This window comes from Salvelinus sp. IW2-2015, linkage group LG19, assembly GCF_002910315.2.
Source record: "Salvelinus sp. IW2-2015 linkage group LG19, ASM291031v2, whole genome shotgun sequence".
NCBI classification, from domain to species: domain Eukaryota; kingdom Metazoa; phylum Chordata; class Actinopteri; order Salmoniformes; family Salmonidae; genus Salvelinus; species Salvelinus sp. IW2-2015.
This window is the reverse complement of record NC_036859.1, coordinates 9,036,229-9,049,508: the sequence shown is the minus strand read 5'-3', so window position 1 is coordinate 9,049,508 and position 13,280 is coordinate 9,036,229. Positions and strand designations below refer to the sequence as shown.

General features: G+C 43.5%; 1 pseudogene; it reads left to right on the top strand.

Annotated features, from left to right (window-relative positions):
- LOC111978861 (protein-glutamine gamma-glutamyltransferase K-like) overlaps positions 1-13,280 on the top strand; it is a 64,560-nt pseudogene that overhangs the window by 10,034 nt on the left and 41,246 nt on the right.

Genomic DNA, 13,280 nt, shown 5'->3' with positions numbered 1-13,280 from the left:
AACTTAATAGCGCGTTTAAGTTTCACAAGATTGCGACCCCCCGCCCTTTGCCCCACAATGATTTGATCCACTGCCAGTTCTTTAGCTGGCAAGGTAATAGAGGGTCGTATCTACTGTCCGAAAGGCATCAGTGTACGTAACTGACGTGAGGTAATCCAGTCAATCGCGCCATAGCAATGTATATATTTTTTTAATGTTGCAGGGTTCACACACTAGCTGAATTTGCAGAGCTAGCGCGCAAACTAAAGCAAACATATACTATCAAGCTAGCTAGTACCTATTCCATTTATGTGGCGTCGTCAAAGATGGAATATTTGCTATCGTCAGTTTATTCCAAGATTAGCATGCAGCTGTAGTGCTTCAAAGTCCCTGTGATAAGTTAGCGATAAACTGAAGTCCAAACTGAACAGAACTACACTCTCTTATACCATTGTCTTAAATAATTAAATGGTCTCTGTCAAGTTTCAACCTTTTTCTGTGCAATTCCCCACTTGAAAAGGATAGTCCCTCCACATGAAGATTTTAACTGGATTTCACTCAATAAACAGCCATGGAATCAGTTGTTTGTCTTTTATTTACCATTCTTTGTTGGCAGTAAACAGGTGAAAAACCTCAAAAAAGAGATGACAAATACAAGTTATTATTTGAGTTGACAGCCTAATTAAATACACAAAATTATCCACATTCACCTCAGATAAACACATTTCTGCCATTATAAAAATACAAGGTTTCCACTTTTAAGCAAATGTTTCCCAAAATAGAAACCCACCATTTTTTATTAAATGAGCAGAATCAGCAATTTTTTATCTAAATTTGCATTTTTGCCAAATACATTCAAACTATTTTTAGTAGTAAAAAAATTACATTTATTTTCTAACAGTAGTTTTAAACAGACAAATCTTTCATTTTTTAGCCAAAGATTTTAGACATATACATTTGTTACTGAATTAAGAACTTGGTTTACTAAGATTTCTACAAAGTTTAAATTACTTTTAACCATTCAAACAAGTTCTTTGTCAACAATGAATTTGGCTCTTCTTACTTTTCCTTTATACCCACAAACAACATTTGAAGTTATAAATACCACTGCAAAAGTCTATCAAAGTTAAGAGTTAAGAGTCTGTGTTTTCCAGAGTATCATTAGCAGTGCACTGCTTAAGTCAGTATAGTCAAGCATGGCCAAATGGCGCTTACCGGCTGTCTTTCACATTGTGGAGGGCTTGGACTTGCACAGTCACCTTGATCACAAAGATGAAGTTTCCTTGGTCTTGTGGTGTTATAAATGCTCCTTTCACTGCGGTCTAAAGACAACAGCAGAGCCAGGTGCTGGCACGCCCTGATTGCCTGGAAGATTTGTTCCACCTGGTTCACCACTGATTGAAGGAGGAGGAGTTTCACCACTGAGGAGCTCCCAGGCAGTTTGTCAGCACAGTCTCGTTGCAAAAGCAAAATTGTCGCTAGTGATTTTTTTTTTTTTCCACCTTTAACCAGGTAGCAAAGATTATAGCAAACACCACAGAAACGGAATTGGTGCAAATTCAGCTATTGTTGGAAGCCTGCCAATATGAAACAAACTATGTTAAAATTTCAAAACGTTGCAGCATGTGTTGTGTAAATGTGTGTGTGTGCAGCTAGACCAGTCAGCCAGCCAGCCAGCCAGGTAGAAAAATGTCAGAAAAAAGTAAAAAGACGGACATCAGAGTATTTTTCAGTACACACAAACGCAAAGTAAGAACTCTAGTAGCCTAATATTTCAAAGACCAGTTGATAAAATGTTCATAAGAAAGAAGTGAAATGCTAATGGAAATGTTCACAATGATGTCATTAGGCAGAGCAGGCAACAGATGGCACACAGACAGCAGAGCTGGGGACAGATATAGGGACAGACTGGCAGAGACAGGGAGTCTCAGGTAAGTTTGTTGAGCTTTGTTTGGCAACATTATGAAAGGTTCTCAATTTTTTTGATTTGTAAAATAGGGACATAATTGGAAAATGCCATGGATACCCCACTCTCAACTTAAACTGGTGACTGAACCAAGATTTGTTTAAGGCAATGGTATTGCTGTTGTGATTAATTGTGTAGTTTTGGTACCGGTAGTTAGGAGTACAGCAAACACCTTATTTCTTTTCTAGGAGACAGACTGTGAGTCAGTGAGGGTGGTGAAAGGGAAAGAGCCAAGGAGAGAGACTTCAGAGGACAGTGTCACAGCCACGGCAGGACCAGGTGTCACCCTTGTTGCCAGCAGCACCAGTTAAGGGGACAGTGGCACAGCATCGTCCAGTTACCTCAGTGATGACACAGAACCATATCAGCCACACCCACAATTTATAGAACCGCAAACCTTGCAAACAGAGTGTTGACGTTTCAAGAGAGAGGAACACTGCACTGATAAGGAACACTGCTATAACTATTATTATTATTAGTATTATAATGATTTAAACAAGTTGGGACAACCCTTCAGTTAACTACTGTACCTAACAATTATCCAGTAGTAGTGATTATGGTCCCTCAATATACATTTAACATATTACAACATAGTCTATGTGTTACAGCACTACTTTTGGTGTCCCCCTCAGGAATTGCTCCTGAGAAAATTTCATGTAATTGTCCCATCCAAGGTTGATATCAGATTTCGCCCCTGACACACACACAGTGCTGTAGTTGCTAAACCCACCATGTACAAAACACCCCTCTTCTTCACCCAGCTGTTCTCTTTCCTCCCTCTGAGCTGTCACAGAACTATCTTACCAGTTGTTATTATCAAAAGGTTTGTAAACTTTCAACTAGCCTCTACCAGACTTGGGCTCAATTCGAATTGAAGTCAGTATATTCAGGAAGTGATTTGAACTTAACATTCAGAAATGGTAAAACTTTTGAAATAAATAGATTTTACTTTTCAGTTTATTGAGAAGTCATTGAAAATAAATGCCCTTTTTTAATTATTGAATTGTCAATTTTGTTTTATTCAAATTGAGCCCAACTCTTGCCTCTACATACATCTTCTCGTATAAGCATCCGGGTTAGAGTGATAGAGAATTGAGCCAAACCCTGGCCTCTACATACATCTTCTCTTATAAGCATCCGGGTTAGATGATAGAGAATTGAGCCAACCCTGGTTCTACATACATCTTCTATTATAAGCATCCTGGGTTAGAGTGATAGAGAATTGAGCCCAACCCTGGCCTCTACATACATCTTCTCTTATAAGATCCGGGTTAGATGATAGAGAATTGAGCCCAACCCTGGCCTCTACATACATCTTCTCTTATAAGCATCCGGGTTAGATGATAGAGAATTGAGCCCAACCCTGGCCTCTACATACATCTACTCTTATAAGCATCCGGGTTAGAATTATAGAGAATTGAGCCCAACCCTGGCCTCTACATACATCTACTCTTATAAGCATCCGGGTTAGAGTGATAGAGATGATGCATCTCAAAGCCTCAAGTAGAATCCTCTTCTTTACCTATTTCTTTGATGTTTCATTGTGTGAAAGACCTGGTCATATGGCTGCAATCCCGCTAACGGGATGATATGACAACAGCCAGTGAAAGTGCAGGGCGCCAAATTCAAACAACAGAAATCTCATAATTAAAATTCCTCAAACATACATGTATCTTATACCATTTTAAAGTAATCTTGTTGTTAATCCCACCAAAGTGTCCGATTTCAAATAGGCTTTTCAGCGAAAGCACCACAAACGATTATGTTAGGTCACCACCGACTCACAGAAAAATTCTGCCATTTTTCCAGCCAAAGAGAGGAGTCACAAAAACACACATAAGATAAAATTAATCACTAACCTTTGATGATCTTCATCAGATGACACTCATAGGACTTCATGTTACACAATACATATATGTCTTGTTCGATTAAGTTCATATTTATGTCCAAAAACCTCAGTTTACATTGGCGCCATGTTCAGAAATGCCTCCGAAATACCAGAGAAATTGCAGAGAGCCACGTCAAATAACAGAAATACTCATCATAAACTTTGATGAAAGATACATGTTTTACATAGAATTAAAGATACACTTGTTCTTAATGCAACCGCTGTGTCAGATTTCAAAAAGCTTTATGGCAAAACACAATATTCAATCATCTGAAAACAGCGTTCAGCCACAAAAGCAAGCCATACAGTTACCCGTCAAATTGTGCAGTCAACAAAACTCATAAAAAGCATTATAAATCTTCACTTACCTTTGCTGATCTTAGTCGAATGCACTCCCAGGACTTCCACTTCCATGCAACGTCTCTGACCTCCTCCCTATAGGCGGTCTCATCGTCGTCGGTGATCAGGCCTACCACCGTTATGTCATCGGAAAACGTATTGATGGTGTTGGAGTCGTGCTTGGCAATGCAGTCATGGGTGAACAGGGATTACAGSAGGGGACTAAGCATGCACCCCTGAGGYGCCCCTGTGTTGAYGATCWGCGTGGCAGATGTGTTGTTGCCTACCCTTACCACCTGGGGGAMGCCCATCAGGCAGTCCAGGATCCAGGTGCAGGTGTTTAGTCCAATGGTCCTTAGCTTAGTGATGAGCTTTGTGGGCCCTATGGTGTTGAACGCTGAGCTGTAGTCAATGACCAGCATTCTCACGTAGGTTCCTTTTGTCCAAGTGGGAAAGGGCAGTGTTGAGTGTAATAGAGACTCCGTCATCTGTGGATCTGTTGGGGCGGTATGCAAATTGGAGTGGGTCTAGGGTTTCTGTGATGATGGTGTTCATGTGAGCACTTCATGGCTACAGATGTGAATTTAACCTTTATTTAACTTGGCAAGTCACTTAAGAACAAATTCTTATTTACAATGACAGTCTACACCGGCCAAYCCCGGACGACGGTGGGCCAATTGTGCAACGCCCTATGGATCTCCCAATCATGGCCGGTTGTGATACAGCCTGGATTCAAACCAGTGTGTCTGTAGTGACGCCTCTAGCACTGAGATGCAGTGCCTTAGACCACTGCGCCACTTGGTAGCCCCATTTAGGCAGGTTACCTTGGTGTTCTTGGGCACAGGGACTATGTTGGTCTGCTTGAAACATGTAGGTATTACAGACTTGGCCAGGGACATGTTGAAAATGTCATTGAAGACACTTGCCAGTTGGTCAGCGCATGCTCGAAGTACACATCCTGGTAATCCGTCTGGCCCTGTGGCCTTGTGAAGGTTGGCCTGGTTAAAGGTCTTACTCACATCAGCTATGGTGGCATGATCACACAGTCATTCGGAACAGCTGGTGCGGTCATCCGTGCTTCAGTGTTGCTTGTCTCAAAGCGCGCATAGAAGTCATTTAGCTCGTCTGGTAGGCTTGCTTCACTGGGCAGCTCGCGGCTGGGCTTCCCTTTGTAGTCCGTAATAGTTTGCAAGCTCTGCCACATCCGACGAGCGTCAGAGCCGGTGCAGTAGGATTCAATCTTAGTCCAGTATTTGGTTTGATGATTCGTCTGAGGACCTAGCGGGATTTCTTATAAGCATCCGGGTTAGAGTCCCGCGCCCTGAAAGCAGCAGCTCTAGCCTTTAGCTCAGTGTGGATGTTGCCTGTAATCCATGGTGGTGGCGATTCCCTACGAAAAGCCACTGGCACAGGAGAGAGCTGTCCATAACAACTTTCCAAACATTACTCTTTTGGTGTGAAGTTCCCCTGTATTGCACATATAAAATATGAATATCTCCAAAACACTTTTTCCTATACAAAAAGGTACAGAGAGATGCATTCTATAAGCTATATCTGTGATACGGTAAGAACTGTATGCCCTCTCCTCTCACCTGTGCTAACTCTTCCTGGTCACCTGTGCTACCTATATACACATGTGACCAGTGACCCATGACCCCAACATTTAATGCCCTCTAGTATACAAAACAATTACAAAATAACCCTTGACAGACAACATATGCACATCACATAAACAGGCCAAAACGGCTCCTACACATGGCTTRTGGTTTGGGTATGTACYTACGGTCACTGTGGGGGACAACGTCATCGATGCACTTATTAATGAAGCCGGTGACTGATGTGGTGTACTCCTCAATGCCATCGAATGACTCCCAGAACATATTCCAGTCTGTGCTAGCCAAACAGTCCTGTAGCTTAGCATCTGCGTCATCTGACCACTTCCATATTGAGTGAGTCACTGGTACTTCCTGCTTTAGTTGTTGCTTGTAWGCAGGAKTCAGGAGGATATAATTATGGTCAGATTTGCCAAATGGAGGGTGAGGGAGGGCTTTGTATGCYTGTCTGTGTGTGGAGTAAWGGTGGTCTAGAGTTTTTTTCCCCCTCTGGTTGCACATGTGACATGATGGTGGAAATGAGGTAAAACGGATTTAAGTTTCCCTGCATTAAAGTCCCCAGCCACTAGGAGCACCGCCTCTGGATGAGCATTTTCTTGTTTGCTTATGGCRTTATACAGCTCYTTGAGTGCGGTCTTAGAATAAAACTCTCTTGGTAAATAGTGTGGTCTACAGGTWATCATGAGATACTRTACCTCAGGTGAGCAAAACCTCAAGACTAATATTTGATTTTGCGCACCAGCTGTTATTGACAAATAGACACAGACCGCCACCACTTGTCTTACCGGAGGCAGCTGTTCTGTCTTGCCAATGRAAATCATAAAAGTAAACATAATTGTTTACAACTCTGCTTTTATTTCTCCTAACTATGTGCAGGGCTTATGGCTCATTAGGGCAGTGAGTGTTTTACAAAAGGGATTCATCAGACCAAWCTGGCTCCACAGGGACTTCATTGTTTGTGTCCTGGGAGATAACCCAGGCCTGAGCCAAAGTGGCTTTTTTGTTTAGACACAGCCGAAAGAAACAGTACAGATGGAGACCATGGTTGGAAACTTATCTTGGTCTTCTTGTAAACATGCCTCATGCTCTTGTTTTTACCTCTCCTGACCTTTGACATTTGACCTTTGAACCCCCATTATGTTTAGATTTGTAGCKTGGATCCAGAGTTTCATAGTCTCATGGTTCTTTTAACCTTGCAGTTCGATGAATGGTGGTTAAACAGATGAACTAGACTAACTGAATAATGAAGCATTTTGCATTMTCATGACAATATGATAAATGGTCCCCATCATATCTAGAGATTACACACACATCTGTGGCTGGGTGGGGCTATAGGGTCAGGTATCAGTCAAGAGGAATGTTGGGGTGTTTGGGGAATTTGGGAACAGCAGGCTGTTGTAAAGAGTGTGAGTCAAGAATGGTGTAATTGTAGGAAAAGTTTAAGAAGAAAACAAGCTGGTTTCAGGAATGGAGGGAGGAAAAGAGGTGGAGAAGATATGTAAGCAGAGAGAACATGCAGAAGAGAGGTTTACATTGGGGAAARACAGGCTGAACTATAGGAGTAGTAATGTTAACAGTCTTTCTCAGTAGACAATTGTGCGCTGTGTTGTCCGGCTGATATGTGTGCACTTAACCTCTCTCACATTGAATTGCTTTTGCATCTTCATTTGATGTTATTTCATAGATTGTTCTCAGTCAATTTCTCTTTTCTCCTATATTTAAATTTTTTTTTTAACTGGGCACTCCTCATTATGCATCATTATTATTTATTTATGACTGTCTGCATGACCAATCRTACGGTTTCTTACAATCTCAATCTTACTATCTCATCTCTAACTTTATCTTTTGTAGCACCCCTTTCAGAATGCCAGGAGAACGATTGACMGCGAGCGGTTCTGATCGGGGCCGTTTCCATGGCAATGCCCTGACCATAGTAGAGGCAACCAACCAGGAGGAGGCGYAGTCTAAGGAGCAGGGGGGCTGTCTCCAGGGTTTTCAGAAGATATGCTGCTGCTGGCCACGCCAGAGCAGCTTGTACGACATCACAGATACAGTTGTCAAGGACGAAGTGGTGAAACCGGCCCCGCTTCCTGAGCCCCCTCAGCCCCACACTGGAGACAATGAGCTGGAAGGTATAGTCTCAGTCAAGTTAATTAGTTCATAATGCTAAGCTCCCCATCTCAGATATGGGTCAACATAAGATTGCTGGCCCCCTACGCCTATAACAATGACTCATTGCACATTCTCTCTCTTCCTCTCTCCTGCCCATCGATCTCTCTCTCCTCCTCCTCTTCTCCTCTGCCTCCCTTCTCTCCATCACCTTCCTCTCCATTCCCTCGCGTCTCCCCTCTCTCTGGCTCTCTCTCGCTTCTCTCTTCTCTCCCAATGCGATTTCCTTCCTCTTCTTCGGCTCCTATTTCCTTTCGCCTTCCCGCTCTTTCCTCCCGCTCCTTCCAGCAGCTTGCACTAGTCGTTTTTGTACCAGTAGCCAGTCTCTGTGGATTCTTTACTAGAGTACTTCCTCAAACGTGTCAGAACGCATTGGAGCATGCACACCTTGGACGCGTCGTTAACTCCTATCGGCATATCCTTCCGCTTACAGCGTATCTCATCGACGTGCCAGACTTCCAGATAGAACTGGACCTGTCGCGACCTTTCAACTCCAACACAGACAAACTCACCTGGACCTCAAGACAGGTAAGTCTGACCTTGATGTCTGTCACAAAAAGGCTATTGTGTTATATTCCTTGGTACAGTATGTTTTTTGCATACAACATCATATCATACAGTGTGGAGTAGTAGGACATATGTGTCCAGCGTTCCCAGGCTCCCCGGAAACAGGGAGGGAACACAGGCTGAAGCAGCTGTGACACATGAGAATTGTTCACATTATTCACATTGCTATCACACAGACGCACCAAACACGCACGCACCACGGGCACGCACACATGCACATACAAAAGCCCCCCCAACATGCCAACCCCTACCCCCAAGACAACAACAGTTGATGGAAATGTGTTGCTGCTTGTTTGATTAGTGAGGGGGTGACTGTGGTCTTCACACTCTAAACTCCGTAGTAATGAGGTCCAGACAAGAGGACACTAACAGAGACACCAGTGAACATGGGCTCCTGAGTTCTTCTGCAAAATATATGAATTAGAGTTGGATAATGTGATAAACGTGATTTTTTTTCACTAGGATCTATGCAGGATACTAACCTCACACTCAAAACCTTCAATCCAAATCACAATTCCATACCTAAAACCTTGATTTTGGACAATTCCTGCTAAATGGACTAACTACAAGACTTCGACAAAACTTCAACAAACAAAACCTGCTGAAGAAACACAGCAGACTGTGGAAAAACATCCAACGCAAAACTGAGTGAGTATATTCAGTCTGAAGCTGCTTCTGAAGCCAAAAAGTAAATACAATATTCTCTAGGAATTTTGTTATATATAGCTTAATAAATAAGGCTACTATTTATTACTTCTCGGCCTTCTTTGGCCACTGTGTTAACTACTCCTCAGACGAGCTTCAATGCCATACCCTCTCTTTCGGCCTCCAACTAAACTAAATGCATGCTCTTCAACCAATCGCTGCCCGCACCTGCCCACCCGTCCAGCATCACTACTCTGGACGGTTCTGACTTAGAATATGTGGACAACTATAATACCTAGGTGTCTGGTTAGACTGTAAACTCTCCTTCCAGACTCACATTAAACATCTCTAATCCAAAATGTAATCTAGAATCGGCTTCCTATTTCACAACAAAGCATCCTTCACTCATGCTGCCAAACATACCCGTGTAAAACTGACCATCCTACTCTGATCTCGTGTGATGTCATTTACAAATATAACCTCTCAACACTCTTCACTGCACAATGGATGCAGTCTATCCAGTCATCTCGTTCGCTCACAAAGCCCTATTATTACATTACCCATTCACTGAGACTGGTTACCTCGCTCTCGCTTCTCGACTCGTCGCCAAACCCACTGGCTCCAGGTCCTCTACAAGTCTTTGTAGGTAAAGCCCCGCCTTATCTCAGCTCAACGTGGTCACCATAGGCAGCCCACCCGTAGCACGCGCTCGCAGCAGGTTATAGTTCTCACTGCGTCACCCCCAAAGCCAATTTCCCCCAAAGCAAATCACTGCACCTGTTCATAGCCCATCTGTAAAAAGGCCATGCAAACTAGTGCCGTTTTCTATCCCTCAAGCTCAGCTGCGTTGTGTGTGTCTTTATGGCTTACTTCTGAGCTCTGCTCTGCCTATCTTTGCATTCTTTTGTAGTAGATTTCTCGTGACTTGGCACATTTGTTCGCAGTCCTGGTTTCTGCTTGTTCATCGAGTTAACTACCTAGGCTTTTTTGGTACCCCACCGTGTTATTATTGCCTTTACACTTGTAATCCTACTCTCTTTCCTCGCCACCATGTCGCCTCTGACATTTATTGCAGTACCCCTTTTCGTTTCTCCCCTTGTCCCTTCACCCCTCATCTTTGCATCATACTAGCAGATTGTTATTAGTTCTTCACTTTCTTTACTTGTTTCTTCTAACTCGTTGATTCATGAGATGTATGTTGTTTATTCCATTGTGTATACTCTGTGTTATTCGTCTGTAGTCGTAGTCGACCTGCATCTCTGCTTCTCTCTGTGGCAGGTCGCCAGGTATTGTAATTAGATTTTTGTTCTCAACTAGCCTACCTGTTGTAAATAAAGGTGAAATAAAAAAATGTTACAAAAAATAAAACAAAGCTACCAAGCTGCTTATGAAAGGAAACTGACCTGATCAATTTAGCACTGAGTGGTGAGCTGAGATGGTGTGAAAACTATTGAACCTAACAATGGCAGGAGAGTTCCACAGCCCACTCCCCCAACCAAATGTAGAGGCCTTTGAAGCCCCCATGGCATATCCCTGTCCAGTAGTTATTACAATACAGTACCCCAATGGATATTGAAAATAACAATACGCGGACAGAATAAGTACAAAAAAAAGCTCTTCAAAGACAATCCAGAGACACTAGTTACTGACTGCTACGAAGAGGGGAACCTTTAGCAACTTCATTTTCCACACAGACCATCCCCTGTCATGGCAAAGTGCTATAAGAGCACACTACACCTTTGTCAAGAGAGAGGGTATTGGCCCAGGGTGGAAACTTAGAATACTAGACTTTGAGGAAATTCAAACAACCTCTGTCAACGTCTGCAAGTCTGGGACAGTAATGGTGCAGGACATGGCTGCGCTAATTTAAAAAATATATATATATAAATAGTCTATAGTCTATATACAGTGTGTGCAAATGGCGTGAGAAGGTAAGGCAATAAATAGGCCATAGTAGCGAAGTAATTACAATTTAGCAAGTTAACACTGGAGGGATAGATGTGCAGATGATGATGTGCAAGTAGAAATACTGGTATGCAAAAGAGCAGAAAAGTAAATAAAAAAACAATATGGGGATGAGGAAGGTAGATTGGATGGGCTATTTACAGATGGGCTATGTACAGCTGCAGCGATTGGTTAGCTGCTCAAATAGGTGAGAGAGCTAGTCCACACAATACAGACAGAACAAACCCACAAAATAGACCAGCAAGACTTTGCCTCAAAACCTAATGTCTACCTGGCCCACCACTCCACCCTGGACTTGAACAGCCTTTACGACCAGGTTCGCCTTTACAAGGCAGCAATCCCAACTTTTGCCAGGACCCTGAAGGACGTCAACCTCAACCATAGCCCCAGCACCTCACAGGAACAACAGAGCAACGGACACCCCGCCCAGACCAGCCTCCCAGACTTGCAAGACCCCCTCCTAAAGGACCTGCACCGAGAGAACCCACGTCAAGAGGACCTACACCCAGACCACTGCATCACCAGCCATACCCCAACCAGCTAAGACCACCCCAAGCAAACCCTGGCCACACTCTATATAGCCCCCCCATATCAGACCTATGCTCCTGTAACGGATGTGAAATGGCTAGCTAGTTAGCGGTGGTGCGCGCTAATAGCCTTTCAATCGGTGACGTCACTTGCTCTGAGACCTTGAAGTAGTGGTTCCCCTTGCTCTGCAAGGGCCATGGCTTTTGTGGAGCGATGGGTAACAATGCTTTGTGGGTGACTGTTGTTGATGTGTGCAGAGGGTCCCTGGTTCGCGCCCGGGTCGGGGCGAGGGGACGGACTAAAGTTAAACTGTTACATTGGTGCTGTGACCCGGCTTCAAGGTCTCAAAGCGAGTGACGTTATTGACTGAAACGCTATTAGCGCGCACCACCGCTAACTAGCTAGCCATTTCACATCGGTTACACTCCTTCTGCCCAACCCATGCCCCCCACCACTGCAGCAAGGATCTCAACATGACAGCAGGACATATGTCCAGGCCGTGAGCAGAGCAACAGGCCCAACCCCCACTATTACACCTGCCCAAGCCCCATCCTGCGACCTAAGAAGTATGTATCACATGCTCAACATGCTCTGCTCACACCTACTGTAATGGTCTGGACCTAAACCTCACAAAATCAACACTGGACACTATGGAACACAAAGCTTTTACAATCTCATCCTGGAATATACAAGGTCTGAGGTCATCATTTGGCCTAAAGAGCAGGAACCCAGACTTCATCAAAGAAATTGAAAATACAGACATATACATATACATACATATACAAATTGGCAAGGGCAGTAGAACAGTCTGCAGCACCCGGCCTCACCCTACTAGAATCTGAAGTCAAATGTCTACTGTTTGCTGATGATCTGGTGCTTCAGTCCCCAACCAAGGAGGGTCTACAGCAGCACCTGGATCTTCTGCACAGATTCTGTCAGGCCTGGGCCCTGACAGGAAATCTCAGTAACACAAAAATAATGGTGTTCCAAAAAAGGTTCAGTTCCCAGGACCACAAATACAAATTCCATCTAGACACCGTTGCCCTAAAGTATACAAAACCTATACATACCTGAGCCTAAACATCAGCGCCACAGGTAACTTCCACAATGCTGTGAACGATCTGAGAGACAAGGCAAGAAGGGCCTTCTATGCCATCAAAAGGAACATAAAATTTGACATACCAATTAGGATCTGGCAAAAAAGAAGAGACGTTAAATTCTACAACCACCTAAAAGGAAGCAATTTCCAAACCTTCCATAACAAAGCCATTACCTACAGAGAAATAAACCTGGAGAAGAGCACCATAAGCAAGCTGGTCCTGGGGCTCTGATCACAAACACAAACAGACCCCACAGAGCACCAGGAGAGCAACACAACTAGACCCAACCAAATCATGAGAAAACAAAAAACTGAGCAAAACTGAGCAAACTAGAATTCTATTTGGCCCTGAACAGAGAGTACACAGTGGCAGAATACCTGACCACTGTAACTGACCCAGAGTTAAGGAAATCTTTGACTTGTGTGTATATATACAGTGGGGAGAACAAGTATTTGATACACTGCCGATTTTGCAGGTTTTCCTACTTACAAAGCATGTAGAGGTCTGTACTTTTTATCATA